Here is a 13,334-nt window from a genome sequence, read left to right on the forward strand (position 1 = left end):
TGTCGGGTTAATTTTCAGATTTGATAATTCCCCATATTCCTTCAATGTCTTCATTAGATTTGGAAGTGATAACCTAGGATTTCCAACATAGAACATCAAATCATCCGCATAGGCCGCTACCTTATGTTCTCTATCTCCTATCCAAATACCCTTTACATCTATGTTCTTCCTTATCGTAGACAATGGCTCCAGTGATAACACATACAACAATGGGGATAGTGGGCATCCCTGTCTTGTTCCATTTGACATCCCGAAAAGCTCCGATCTTCTTCCATTAACCATAATAGCGGCTGTAGGCCCTCTATATAACCTTCCAATCCACTTTCTCATTCTATCCCCCAGTCCCAACACCTCCAGGGTATCCATCATAAATCCCCAACTCACTCTATCAAATGCTTTCTCGGCATCAATTGACAACAGTACCACCGGGGTTTTCCCTTGTTTTCCTTCCTGTATAAGCAACAATGATCTCAAGCCGTTGTCTCTACCCTCTCTCCCCGGGACAAACCCCACCTGATCCCCATGTATCCACTCTGGCATCAGCTCCTTCAGCCTATTTGCCAATACCTTTGCGTACAATTTGGTATCTACATTCAGCAGCGCAATTGGTCTATAACTTGCACACTGAGAGGGGTCCTTATCTTCCTTATGGATTAAAACTATATTAGCCTGCAGAGATTCTCCCCTTATTTCCATCTCTCCTCCCAAAGCGTTCATATAGATCTTCAGTTTAGGTATTAACAACTCTTTATATTTTTTATAGTATTTTACCGTATACCCATCTGGGCCCGGACTTCTCCCCACCGCAGTACTTTTTAATGCTGTTTTTATTTCCTCTAACGTAATTTCTGATTCTAAGGAGTTCAATTGTATTTCACTTAATTTTGATAACCCTGCTTTTTTTAAGTATGTTCTTTTTTCTCTATTTACTATTTCAGCTTTATTTAAAATATCCTGGGGTATTATATTGTATAGCTTACTATAGTAATCCTTAAATACTCCCGCGATATCTCTAGTTGAGTGCACCAATTCAGCCTTGGGATTTCTTATTTTTTCTATGTAATTCCTACTTTTCTTTTTTCTTAGAGTTTTCATTAAATACTTCCCGGCCTATCTCCCCATCTGTACCTCTCACTTATTACTTTAATAAAAACTCTTCTTTTTTCTTCCTCCATTACATTTTCTAATTCTTCTTTCTTATTTTTTGCATTAACTCCTTAGTTATTTTCTTTTTATGGACCTGTTCAAGATCAAATATTTCATTTAGAAGTCTGTTAATCTTTTCCCTCCTTTCTTTTTTGCCCCTATTGCAATGAATAATCCTCTGATATAGGCCTTATGGGCCTCCCACACCGTTGCAACAGATACATCCTCTGTTTCATTCTCCTCAAAAAATCATTTAATTTCCATCTCGATCTTCCGGTCGATCTCTTCATCCAGAAGAAGTGTCTCATTCATCCGCTAAACAAAACCTCCTCTCTACCCCATCTTGCCTTCATTGCAACAGGGGCGTGATCTGATAAAGAACTTCCTCCAATTTTTACTTCTACTACAGGCTCTATAAATCGATGTTCTACCAATATATAATCCAATCAAGAATAGGTCTCATGTACGTGTGAGAAAAAAGTATAGTCTCTATCTTTCATATGCCTGATTCTCCATATATCTACTAATTGGCACTCATGCATCAGTTTCTTCAATAATCTCATGGACCCGCTCTCCTCTCTCCTCACATAAGAAGAAGTATCCATCCGCAGGTCCATACAGACATTAAAGTCTCCGGCCACTATCAGACAGCCCCTTTTGAAATCCATCAGTCTCTTCAACACTCCCCTCAAGAATATCTCCGGTTTCCTATTTTGGCAATATATACTAGCTATTGTACACTCAATTTCCTGCAGTTTACCCCTCAAGAACAAAAACCTTCCCTCTGGGTCAGTTATTCTCTTCTCCTCAAACCTAATATTCTTTGCAAAGCCTATAGCAACCCCTTTTGCTCTCTTAATTGGTGAATCCGCATAGTACCATGTGGGAAAATATCTAGTCTTCAACCTAACCTTTGACTCCATCTCTAAGTGTGTCTCCTGCAAGAAAACCACTGAAGATCTTTTATGTTGCAGTTCTTTAAATAACCTAAATCTCTTCCCAGGACTGCTCAACCCCTTTACGTTATAAGTTATAAACTGGACTTCTTCCATATTACCCTACTCCTCTTAACTCCTTCTTTCTTCTACCCTTCCTCTTCCTTTCTCCTCTTATCCCGCAGAGTGTTACCCCTATTACCCCCCTTGCCCCCCCCCCAGGCCTTTTTGCCTCTGAATCATTTGTGGAAAAATCCCCCTTTTGATCCCAATCTTGGGGTTCAGCTCTGACCATGTACCGCTCCCCTTCCCCCCTCCTCCCCAATGTCCCACTATCTATTAACTCTCTATTTTCTTTTCTAACCAGCTGCCATTCACTTTCCCCAAAAGTACATGACTCTCCCTCCTCCACTTCCCATACTGGTATCTCCAGTCTCTGCAGTCCAAATTTATCGCAGAAATCTTTCATATGTTCCGGAAATCTTAAAAATGCCGTGACTCCATCTCTCCATCCGATTAGACCTGCTACACGACCCCATCTGTATTGCACATTATGTTTTTTCAACACCTCTATTGGAGGTTTCAATGATCTTTTTCTTCTCAAAGTCCCAGCTGTTAGATCCGCAAAAATTTTAATATTTTTCTCTCCATATGGAATATTTGTTTTTCCTTTAATCTTTTTCCACATCTCTTCTTTATCTCCATAGTTATGACATTTCACAATTATGTCTCTTGATTTTTCTAAGCTTTTTTCTTGTTGGAACTTCCCTATTATATAGGCTCCATCCAATTTAAATGTCTCCACACCATATCTATCCATTATGTAGTTCAAGATTTTGCCAATTATCTCCTTTAAGTCTTCCCCCTGTAGCAGCTCTGGGACTCCTCTCACTCTAAGGTTGTTTCTCCTTTCCCTATTTTCTTGATCCTCCATCATATAAAGCAGCCTTTTTTGTTCTTTCCTGGTATCTATTATCCATTTCTCTAATTTTGGGATAATTTGGGCATGATTTTTGACTTTTTCCTCCGTTTCCTCCACCCTGGTCAGCAATTGCCCCATTTCTTTCCCCATCTCTTGCTTTATTGATTTTTCCAAGTTTTTAAACATCTCCGCCATTTCCTTTTTATTTGGTATTTGCAGGTCTTTTTCAGTTTCTTTCAGCTCTATCCCTTTCCTTAATTGTTGACTATTATAAACCGGTCCCAGGGAAAGTCTTGGGCTATTATACAAACTTATTTCCAGATCACTTTTTTCACTTACTCCCTGAGTTCTTTCTGGAGTCAAATTCCCCTGCGATGTATACTTCTTAATCGTACCAGTTTAGGAATTCTTAGGCCCACTCCCTTTATTATTTTTGCCTTTCATGTTACTCTTGGGATTTTTTTTTTCCCTCCTTTTTTCTTTCAATAAAACTCTCTCTTCTTCTTCTTCCTCCTCCACACCTTCAGACTCTCTCTAGGAATCCCCCTATTTCTTTATTTCCAATTAGATATCCAGTTCAATGTAATATAATACAGTCTATATGAGATCTCATACATAAAGAATGCATAAGAAATGCTTAAAGAGACCCACAGTTTTCACTCACCCTCCACACTAGGGCAGCTTCAGCATACCATCTGTGGCCGTCTCTTCTCTTTGGGGGATTCAGGTAGGAGATGAAATGGTCAGGTAGGAGATGAAATAGAAAGCCGGCGTTCCTCCGGCTTCCTAGAATGCCGGCCGGCTTCTCCGTTTCCCAGTGCTCCTCTGCGGCCGCCCATGTGGCTGCACCGCCCTGCCTGTCTCCTGGCAACCGTTCCCTTCCTCTGATGTTACCGCGAGAGGACCCTAGGAGAGCAGGGGCTCCGTTGCCTCACTCCAGACTCGCCTCCATGCCGTCTCCGAGGCCCCTCATCAGCCAAGTGAGTCAACTCCCCTCCAATGCAGCTGGTTAGCTTGTTGGGACACTTTAGGGAGGATATTCGGGGAAGGCTAACAGAGTGCTTACTCTACACTCTCCCGTGCCGCCATGTTCAGGCTCCTCCCCCCCCCCACACAGAGTCACAGTGAGTGATTCTTAGGTAAGTGAAGTATTCAATGGTAGGGAGATTGAATTTGGTTTGGAGATTTTGAAATGAGAGCAGGGTGTGGTTTGTATAGAGGTCTGCTATATTATGTATACTCCACTTTTCCCATTGGGAGAGGTCTAAAGAGGGCGTAATGGAGTGGAGTATGTTAATTGGGGTAAGTAATTGTTTGGCGTCTGTGTATTCCGTAGTCAGAAGATCATACCAGACTTGTAAAGCGGCTTGGATACATGTGTGTTTCAGATGGTAGTTTGTTCGTGGTGTTGATGTAATTAGAAGTCGGTTTTGGGGTTTAAGTGGAAGAAAGGGCAGGGTTTCCATTGTAGACCAGATTTTTTCTCTTCAAGAGTAGCATTATAGTAGGATTCTAGATGTGGGAGTCCTGCGCCTCCTTTGTATGTTGGAAATTCTAAAGGACCCTCTGCACACTGGTATATAACCTTTCAAGCAGACTATGCAACAAATAGGGATATTTAGTTCACACATTGCAATACATGCTTAAGCTGGCCAACTGCGTCAAAGTAATCCCTCTATGGCCAGTCCTACTCTGCTCTGCCTACGCAAATGCTACTGTGGACACAATGCTAACATAGGGGAAAAGACACAATGGGGGAGAGCTACAAGGTTCAGGTCTGGCTACTGACCCAACAATACAACAAACAAGAGATACCTGTGCTCAAATCGAAACAGCTAGTGTATGCATTTATCCATCAGGTGCTAAAGGGGTGTAACCACATATTAACACTAGAAATTCTTGTACTGTTGAGTCAGTAGCCAGACCTGAACCTTGTAGCTCTCCCCCATTGTGTCTTTTCCCCTATGTTAGCATTGTGTCCACAGTAGCATTTGCGTAGGCAGAGCAGAATAGGACTGGCCATAGAGGGATTACTTTGACGCAGTTGGCCAGATTAAGCATGTATTGCAATATGTGTGAACTAAATATCCCTATTTGTTGCATAGTCTGCTTGAAAGGGTATATACCAGTGTGCAGAGGGTCATTTAGAATTTCTAGTGTTAATATGTGGTTACACCCCTTTAGCACCTAATGGATACATGCATGCACTAGCTGTTGGGATTTGAGCACAGGTATCTCTTGTTTGTCCTTTGGGTGTATTAGGAGATTGGTGGTACATCTAAGTTTTTTAGAGTTCCATAAGAATTTGGTGAGGATTGATTGTAATTTGGAGGAAAAGGTGTTGGGTATTGGTATGGGAAGTGTGCAAAATATATACAGTATTTTGGGTAGGATGTAAGTTTTCAGTGTCGCTACTGAATCTAATTTGGAGAGTTCTGAGATGCGAAAGGTAGCAATCTCCTGAGGGATAGTTTTGAGTAGTATTTTGGGGTTAGAGGTGTATAATTGGTCTATTGTTGCAGTGAGTTGGATTCCTAAATAGGGGATATTATTTTTTTCCCAGGAAAAGGGAAATTGTTTGGCAAGTAGTACTTGGGTTTGGTGCGGCGTATGGAGATTTAGAATTGAGGATTTGGGTTCGTGCAGCTTGTAATATGGGACCGTCAAGTAATTTTGGAGGTGGGCATGTATTGTTTGGAGGGATCTGTTTGGGTTGGTTATCATTAAAATGATGACGTCTGCAAATAGACTAATTTTATGTTCTGTGTTAAGGTGTTTGATGCCTGTAAATGTCGGATCGTCTCTAAGTTTAGAAGCTAAGGGTTCAATGAGCAATGCGAATATTATGGGAGACAGTGGGCAGCCTTGTCTGGTACCACCGGTGATATTGAAGGGGTCTGATAGTGTTCCATCTGTTAGAACTCTGGCTGATGGGTGGGAGTATAATGAGAGAATGGCTGTTAACATCCATCCTGTGATACCAAATTTCTGTAGGGCCAGTTGCATGAATAGCCAATGTATTCAGTTGAATGCTTTTTCTGCATCTAGGGATAAGAGTAATGATGGTTGTTTGGTATGTTCTAAGTAGTGAAGAAGAGATATGAGCCTTCTAGTGGCGTCGGGTGCTTGGCAGCCTGGTATGAATCCTACTTGGTCTGGATGTATTAAGGTAGGGAGATAAGGAAGAATTCTGCGAGCTATAATTTTTGCATAGAGCTTTATGTCTGTATTGAGTAAGGAAATTTGTCTGTAGTTTTGGACAAGTTGTGGGTCTTTGCCAGGTTTTGGTATTGTTGTTATTATGGACTGTAGCATGTCTTTAGGGAATGTACAGGAGGTGATAAGTCAGGGGCAAATTGTTTGTAAAATTCGTTTGTGTATCTGTCGTTTCCTGGAGATTTGTTTAGAGGGAGTGTTTTGATGGCCATTTCTATTTCTTCAGGAGAGATCGGAATAGACATGGCATCAAGTTGAGATGGGGAGAGTTGGGGAAGTTTGGTTGTGTGCAAGAATTGTTGTATGGATCTAAGTGTTGGTTGTATAGTGTCAGAATCGTTAAGATTGTATAAGTGTTGATAATAATTTGCGAAAGCATTACCTATTTCTTGTGGATTTGTGGTTAGTGCATGTGTGGTTGGGTGTTGAACTGAGGATATGTTGGATTTTAGGCGTTGTTGTTTGATCGTTTTGGTTAGTAGGGAATTGGCTTTGTTACTCAGGGAATAGAATTTGACTTTCATTTTTTGAAGATTAAGGTCGTATTTATAACGCAAAAGGGTTCTGAGTTTGTTTCTGTCTGTGGTGAGGGAAGAAGAGATTGAGGGGTTTGGGGATTTTTTGTTTTGTTCTTCTTTTGTTTTAATGGAAATGAGGAGTTCCTCACTTTGTTTCTTTGTTTGATAGTGTGGGAGTTCAGTTGTATAAGAATACCTCCCATGTATGCCTTGTAGGTGGACCATAATGTGGGTATAGAGATGTCAGGTGTATCGTTTAATTCAAAGAACATATTATGTGCGTCCAATATATGTTTTTTATGGTCTGGATTCTTCAGTAGAGTCGAATTTAATCTCCATATTCGAGGGATCGAAGAATGTTGATTGTAGTCGAGATTGATGGTAATTGGAGCATGGTCTGACCATGTTATGGTGCGGATCTTGGAGGAGGTGACATGTTGTAACGTCCACTTGTCTGTGATGAAAAAGTCAATTCTGGAGTAGGATAAGTGAGATGGGGAATAAGTGTAATCCTTTTCTGTGCTGTGTTGGCATCGCCAGATATTGTAGAGATCGTTGGTGTGTAGAAAGTGGTTAAAGGTATGTTTGGAGGAGCGTTTGCTAGAAGAGGAGTCCAGGAGTGGATTGCCTATGATGTTGAAGTCTCCGCCAATAAGTACTCTGCCTTGTCTTTGGGAAGAGATGGTTGAGTTGATTTTGTTGAAAAATTGGAGTTGGTTGGTATTTGGACCGTAGACATTGACTAGGGTGTATAGGATTCCGTTGAGTTTGCATATTAGGATATGGTAACGGCCTTGGGGGTGTGCTACTTCTGAGATGTATTGGAATTGAAGGGAGTCTCTTATGGCTGTAATGACACCATTTTTTTCTTGGGGTTGGTTGCCATGTATATCGAAGAGAAGTGATGTATATTGAATTTAGGGACTTTGGTGGAGGCAAAATGGGTTTCTTGTATGAATAAGACATCAGCTTGTAAGGATCGAGCGTCTTTTAGTAGTAGGGATCTTTTGTATGGAGAGTTAAGACCCCGGACGTTCAGGGATGATATGTTAATCGTTGTGTTGGATGTGGACGGGTTGGTTGGATGAAGTAGTAGAGATGATTTTTCGGTTGTGGAGAGAAGTATGTTTCTTTTTGCCGTAGGTGGAGAGCTTCTAGAGGGAAGGAGATGTGAACATGGTTTGGTCGCTGGTTTGAGGAGGACATTTCATCTTGTGGTGTAGATTTTTGAGGGGAGAGAAGTTGATTGGATAGACTGGTGGTATGAGGAGGGAAAAGGGATTAAAAAAACTTGTAGAGAACACAAGTAACATGTAGCACGTTTTGCTACTGTATAACAGGGAGATTTGAACACATATGACTTATGAACGAAGTCATGCTGAACAAAAACTTGAGGTCTGGAAATGTTCGGATTGGGCCGTCTGCCAGCCTTTAATGGTTTGAGACGTGGTACCCAGCTTGTTGGGTGTTGAGCGGTTGAAGGGATTGTTGGTTTATGACCATTCTGCGTCCATTTGTTGTGGGCGAGTAGGGGCGGATTGGTGAGAGTCCACTGGTATGATGTTCCATGTTTTCAGGAGTTCGATGCCTGCTTCTAGTGTTTTGATCGTATAGGGCCTTCCTTGGTGTTTAACAGTGAGCTTTGTGGGGAAACCCAATTGATAGCCAATTCCATGATTTCACAGCGCTTTTGTTATGGTGACAAGCTTCTTGCGGTTGAGGAGTGTGGGATGCTGGAATTGAGGTAGGGTTTCTAGCAGCTATCATTTTCTCTTTCACCTGGTAGAAGTGTATATGTGCTAGGATGTCTCTGGGTATTGCGGCCAGTAGGAATGATGGTTTTGGTATTCTGTGTGCACGGTCTATGGTGAGCTCTACATCTGTGAAGGGATGAGGTGCTTCATGTATTGTTGGATGTAAGGAACTATGGTATTCATAGTGATAGATTCTGGTATACCGCGGAATTTAATATTATTCCGCCTGGAGCGGTCTTCTAGGTCTGCCAGTTTAAGGTTAATTTGTTCTATGTCGGCTTCATGGTTTGCGTGTGCATTTATTAGGTCATTGTGTGCCATGAACATTTCTCCCATTTTATTCTCAATGTGGCGAATACGGTGATCTTGTTTTTGTAGCGCGGTTGAGATTTGAGATAAGGTTGTGGTCAGATCGTCGTCAGTTTTCAATCAAAGATGGAGTAGAAGTAGTAGTAAATGTAGGTGAATAGGAAGGCTGTAGATCAGGTATAGATTCTATGTCCAGTCTGGGCCTGGACTTAGCAGGACTGCTTGTAGAGGGAGACAGGGGCGGAGAGGACTCACCCGGGTCTCCTGGGTACAGTGGTGCCTTGAGCCTGGGGTCCGTGGCTGGCCTGTGCTGTATTCTCTTCTGTGAGAGATCTTCCTGCATGCAGCAGGCACCATCTTGGCTGCAGAGGCTGAGGGCTGGGAAGAAGCTTGTCAGCTTCCCTGGCTGTCCGGGTGATCTACGGCGACGAGGCATGGTCCGGAGGGTGTGGTATCCCTTTATCTCCCCTTATGTGCTTGGGGAGATATTATTTACGCTGGGTCCAGTGTGAGCCGGGTTTTGTCTGGCGGCGGGATGGAGCTCTTCTCACTGAGCTGTCATCCCAGAGCCGGCCGCGCACATGCCCCTATGGCCAGCTTTAGAGATGCCAATATAAGAAGACTTTAGAGCTCTGAGGGCTGGCATGGCAATAGGCAGAGACAACTGGAACACCACCATGTGAGTGCTTAGGTGAGTATTAGACTGTATGTGTATAATGTGTATCCTTAAAGGGTTCTTCACTCTAGAAAAAAAAATAAAAGCTTATGATGATTATGGCTTACAGCTCATGAAAACCCCAAATCCACAATCTCGGAAAATTAGAATATTACATGCAATCAATAAAACAAGGATTGTACATAGACCAATATCAGACCTCTGAAAAGTATAAGCATGCATATGTACTCAGTACTTGGTTTGGGCCCCTTTTGCAGCAATTACTGCCTCAATACGGCGTGACATGGAAGCTATCAGCCTGTGGCACTGCTGAGGTGTTATGGAAGACCAGGATGCTTCAATAGGGACCTTCAGCTCTTCTGCATTGTTCGGTCTCATGTCTCTCATCTTTCTCTTGGCAATGCCCCATAGATTCTCTATGGGGTTCAGGTCAGGCGAGTTTGCTGGCCAATCAAGCACAGTAATCCCACGGTCATTGAACCAGGTTTTGGTGCTTTTGGCAGTGTGGGCAGGTGCCAAGTCCTGCTGGAAAGTGAAGTCATCATCCCTATAAAGCTCGCCTGCGGAAGGAAGCATGAAGTGCTCCAAAATCTCCTGGTAGATGGCTGCGTTGACCCTGGACTTAATGAAGCACAGTGGACCAACACCAGCAGATGACATGGCTCCCCAATCAACACAGACTGTGGAAACTTCACACTGGACTTCAAGCATCTTCAAGTGTGTGCCTCTCCATTCTTCGTCCATACTCTGGGTACTTGGTTTCCAAATGAGATGCAAAAGTTGCTCTCATCAGAAAAGAGGACTTTGGACCACTGAGCAACAGACGAGGTCTGTTTTCCTTTAGCCCAGGTAAGACGCTTCTGACGTTGTTTGTTGTTCAGCAGTGGCTTGAAAAGATGAATACGACATTTGAAGCCCATGTCCAGGATCCATCTGTGTGTGGTGGCTCTTGATGCACTGACTCCAGCCTCAGTCCACTCCTTCTGAAAGTCCCCAACACTTTTGATTGGCCTTTTCCTGACAATCCTCTCCAGGCTGCGGTCATCCCTGCTGCTTGTGCACCTTTTTCTTCTACACTTTTCCCTTCCACATAACTTTCTATTAATGTGCTTTGATACAGCACTTTGGGAACATCCAACTTCTTTTGCAATTACCTTTTGAGGCTTTCCCTCCTTATGGAGAGTGTCAATGATGCACAACTGTCAGGTCAGCAGTCTTTCCCATGATTGTGATTCCTACTGAACCAGACTTAGAGACCATTTAAAGGCTCAGGAACCCTTTGCAGGTGTTATGGCTTAATTAGCTGATTAGAGTGGGACACTTTGAGCCTAGAATATTTCACCTTTTCACAATACTCTAATTTTTTGAGATTGCTGATTTGGGGTTTTCATGAAATGTAAGCCATAATCATCACAATTATGACAAATAATGGCTTGAACTATCTTGCTTTGCATGTAATGAGTCAGTTTCAGCTTTTTTTAGTTTCAGCTTTTAAGTTGCATTACTGAAATAAATGAAGTTTTGCACGATATTCTAATTTTTCGAGTTACACACACACACTTATTTTTTTTTTACTTTTTTGTTTATACTACTGTCAGTGATTAACTATTGGACTGCAATAGTGCAGATGGAAATCTGACACTAACTGCCACTGACATTAATACAGTGCTATGCCTGCATGGGTCACCAGTCCGCAGTACAACCGCAGTATACCTAGAAGTGGTTATACTGTGACTAAGATGAAGTTCTGTATAATTATTCCTCTTTAAGCCACTCCCACTCCCACTGTTAGGTACAACCTGACCATGACTGCCATGTGCCATGGTAATGCTGTAGACCTTGTTTATCTCTGTCCTCCAAAGGTTCCTGAGGCATCTCATAAGGCAGATTTTTGTTAATGTTTACATATTGTTTAAATGTCAACTTTTAGTTTCTCATAGGAGTTTTTCATATGTCAGGTTTTCACTAAAAGAAAAAAAAAAAAAACCTGCAACCCTGCAACTATTGTCCAAATTCAAGTTATAATTTACAGATACAGTAGCAAAAAAAAATTATACTGTATGTGGAAATACTGTATACAATATACATGCACAGGCACAAACATAAAACATGTATAAATACATCCATTTGTTACCATTTTATAAGCAAAATGAAGAAATATTCAATAGCAACTGATCAAATTCAAATTTTTCCCCTTCTCTTCTGTCTCTCTGTCATTATATTTGTCTCTGTGGCTAAGCTTTGATGTAGAAATCTTGCTATTCCAAGATCTGCCCATTCATATAAGTCACCGATCATCTGAGCTCGCATCGACTTTTGTCTTGTGCAATATTTACCATACATTAGAGGCCATTCCATTTTTCCCAGTGAACAGTTAACAATTGCTGACTTTTGAAACTGACACTATCCTTGTTCTTGGCCAATTGTTAACCCTCACAATCTCTAACTATTGCTAGCAATGTTTAAATCAATAGTGCTGCTAGCGGGAGTCAGGTAGCACACTGCCTTCCTATCTTTTAGCCCTCCATCTATTGGTATCTCTTGGCTTCTCATACTTATTTCTCTGTCTGTTTCCCATTCAGTAATTGTCTCCCTGTCCTCATCTTCTCTGTCTCTTTCCCTCCTTCCCTTCTATATCACATCTCCCCCTCCTCAGTAAAGTGTATGACTGTGCCAAAAAATGAGAGATCCAAATTAGCGCAAGCTCCATCCTCTAGAAAACATTTAGCTTCCTGGCCGGGCGGGATCTGCCCATGAATAATTGAATCTTTTCATTCGTTGCCCTGTTGAATATTTATAAGGATTTTAACATTTACAACAATGCTCTCTCCAGGAGCTGTTCTCTTTGTATTGTCACAGTTTTTCCTTTGTTCTTTTTGTGACATTTCTTGATATTTTTTTTCTAATCAAACTGCTTTTCTTGTAGATAAAATATAATGGAAGGGAGCCCAAGCACACGTATGCTGGCTAGGTCCCCCACGTTGAGGATTGGGGACTAATGAGACAATGGCATTCTGGGTAGTAGTTGTATTTTCTTTGTGGTTTCAATGCATGTTTTAAAAGGAAATGTTAACATCAGAATGCATACTTAAAAAATAGTTCCTTAATTTGCATGGGTATTTGTCCTGGTATTTTTTTCTAGTGATTTGCTGGTTTTATTTGGCTGTTAAACTAGCAGACATAGCAACAGAAGACACAAGCAGCTGTGCCCAGGGGTGAGAGTGTATTTGCTTAGAGCAGCCTTTCTTAGCCAGGGTTCCACAGAAGCCTAGGGTTCCTTCTCCGATTGCTTGAGACTCCTTGAGCAACAAGCAATTTCTACATCTCAGACAAGCTACAATTAACACCAATGATCTTTTTAAATATCTATCTGTATAGGTGTTTTTTCTGAATGCCCATATATGTAAGGAGCATTCTTCCCCCTCACCACAAAATGTCAGGAACATACTTCTCACTGACCATCAGGCCAATAATCATCAAGTTGTAGATATAGTAATTATTAGCAGGGGTTCCTTGAGACTGGAAAGTTATTTCAATTATTCATGGAAGTTTATTCATGTGTAGCACCCTCTAGTTTAGCTAGATAGGATTGAGAGTCAGAGGCTTGTTAGAAGCCTGGGATGAGTCATCCTGGGAGTGGGGTGGAGAGGTCACCTCCGGACAGGCTGAAAGGCTCTACAGGTTGGCTCTTCTGGAGCCCTCCCACCCTTCCAGAAGCTGCTGGAACTCTCCTGGAAATCGCCAGGCAGGAGGCCAAGAGCAACCCTTAAATGTGAGAGAGCCTGTGCAGCAGGAGTAGTGTGAGGGTCAGGTGGAAGATGGACTGAGAAATGGCGCAGGAGTGTTAAGCCTGGGAGG

Source organism: Staurois parvus, unplaced genomic scaffold (assembly GCF_062004578.1).
Source record: "Staurois parvus isolate SC_StPar_1 unplaced genomic scaffold, SC_StPar_1.0 ptg000194l, whole genome shotgun sequence".
NCBI lineage: Eukaryota > Metazoa > Chordata > Amphibia > Anura > Ranidae > Staurois > Staurois parvus.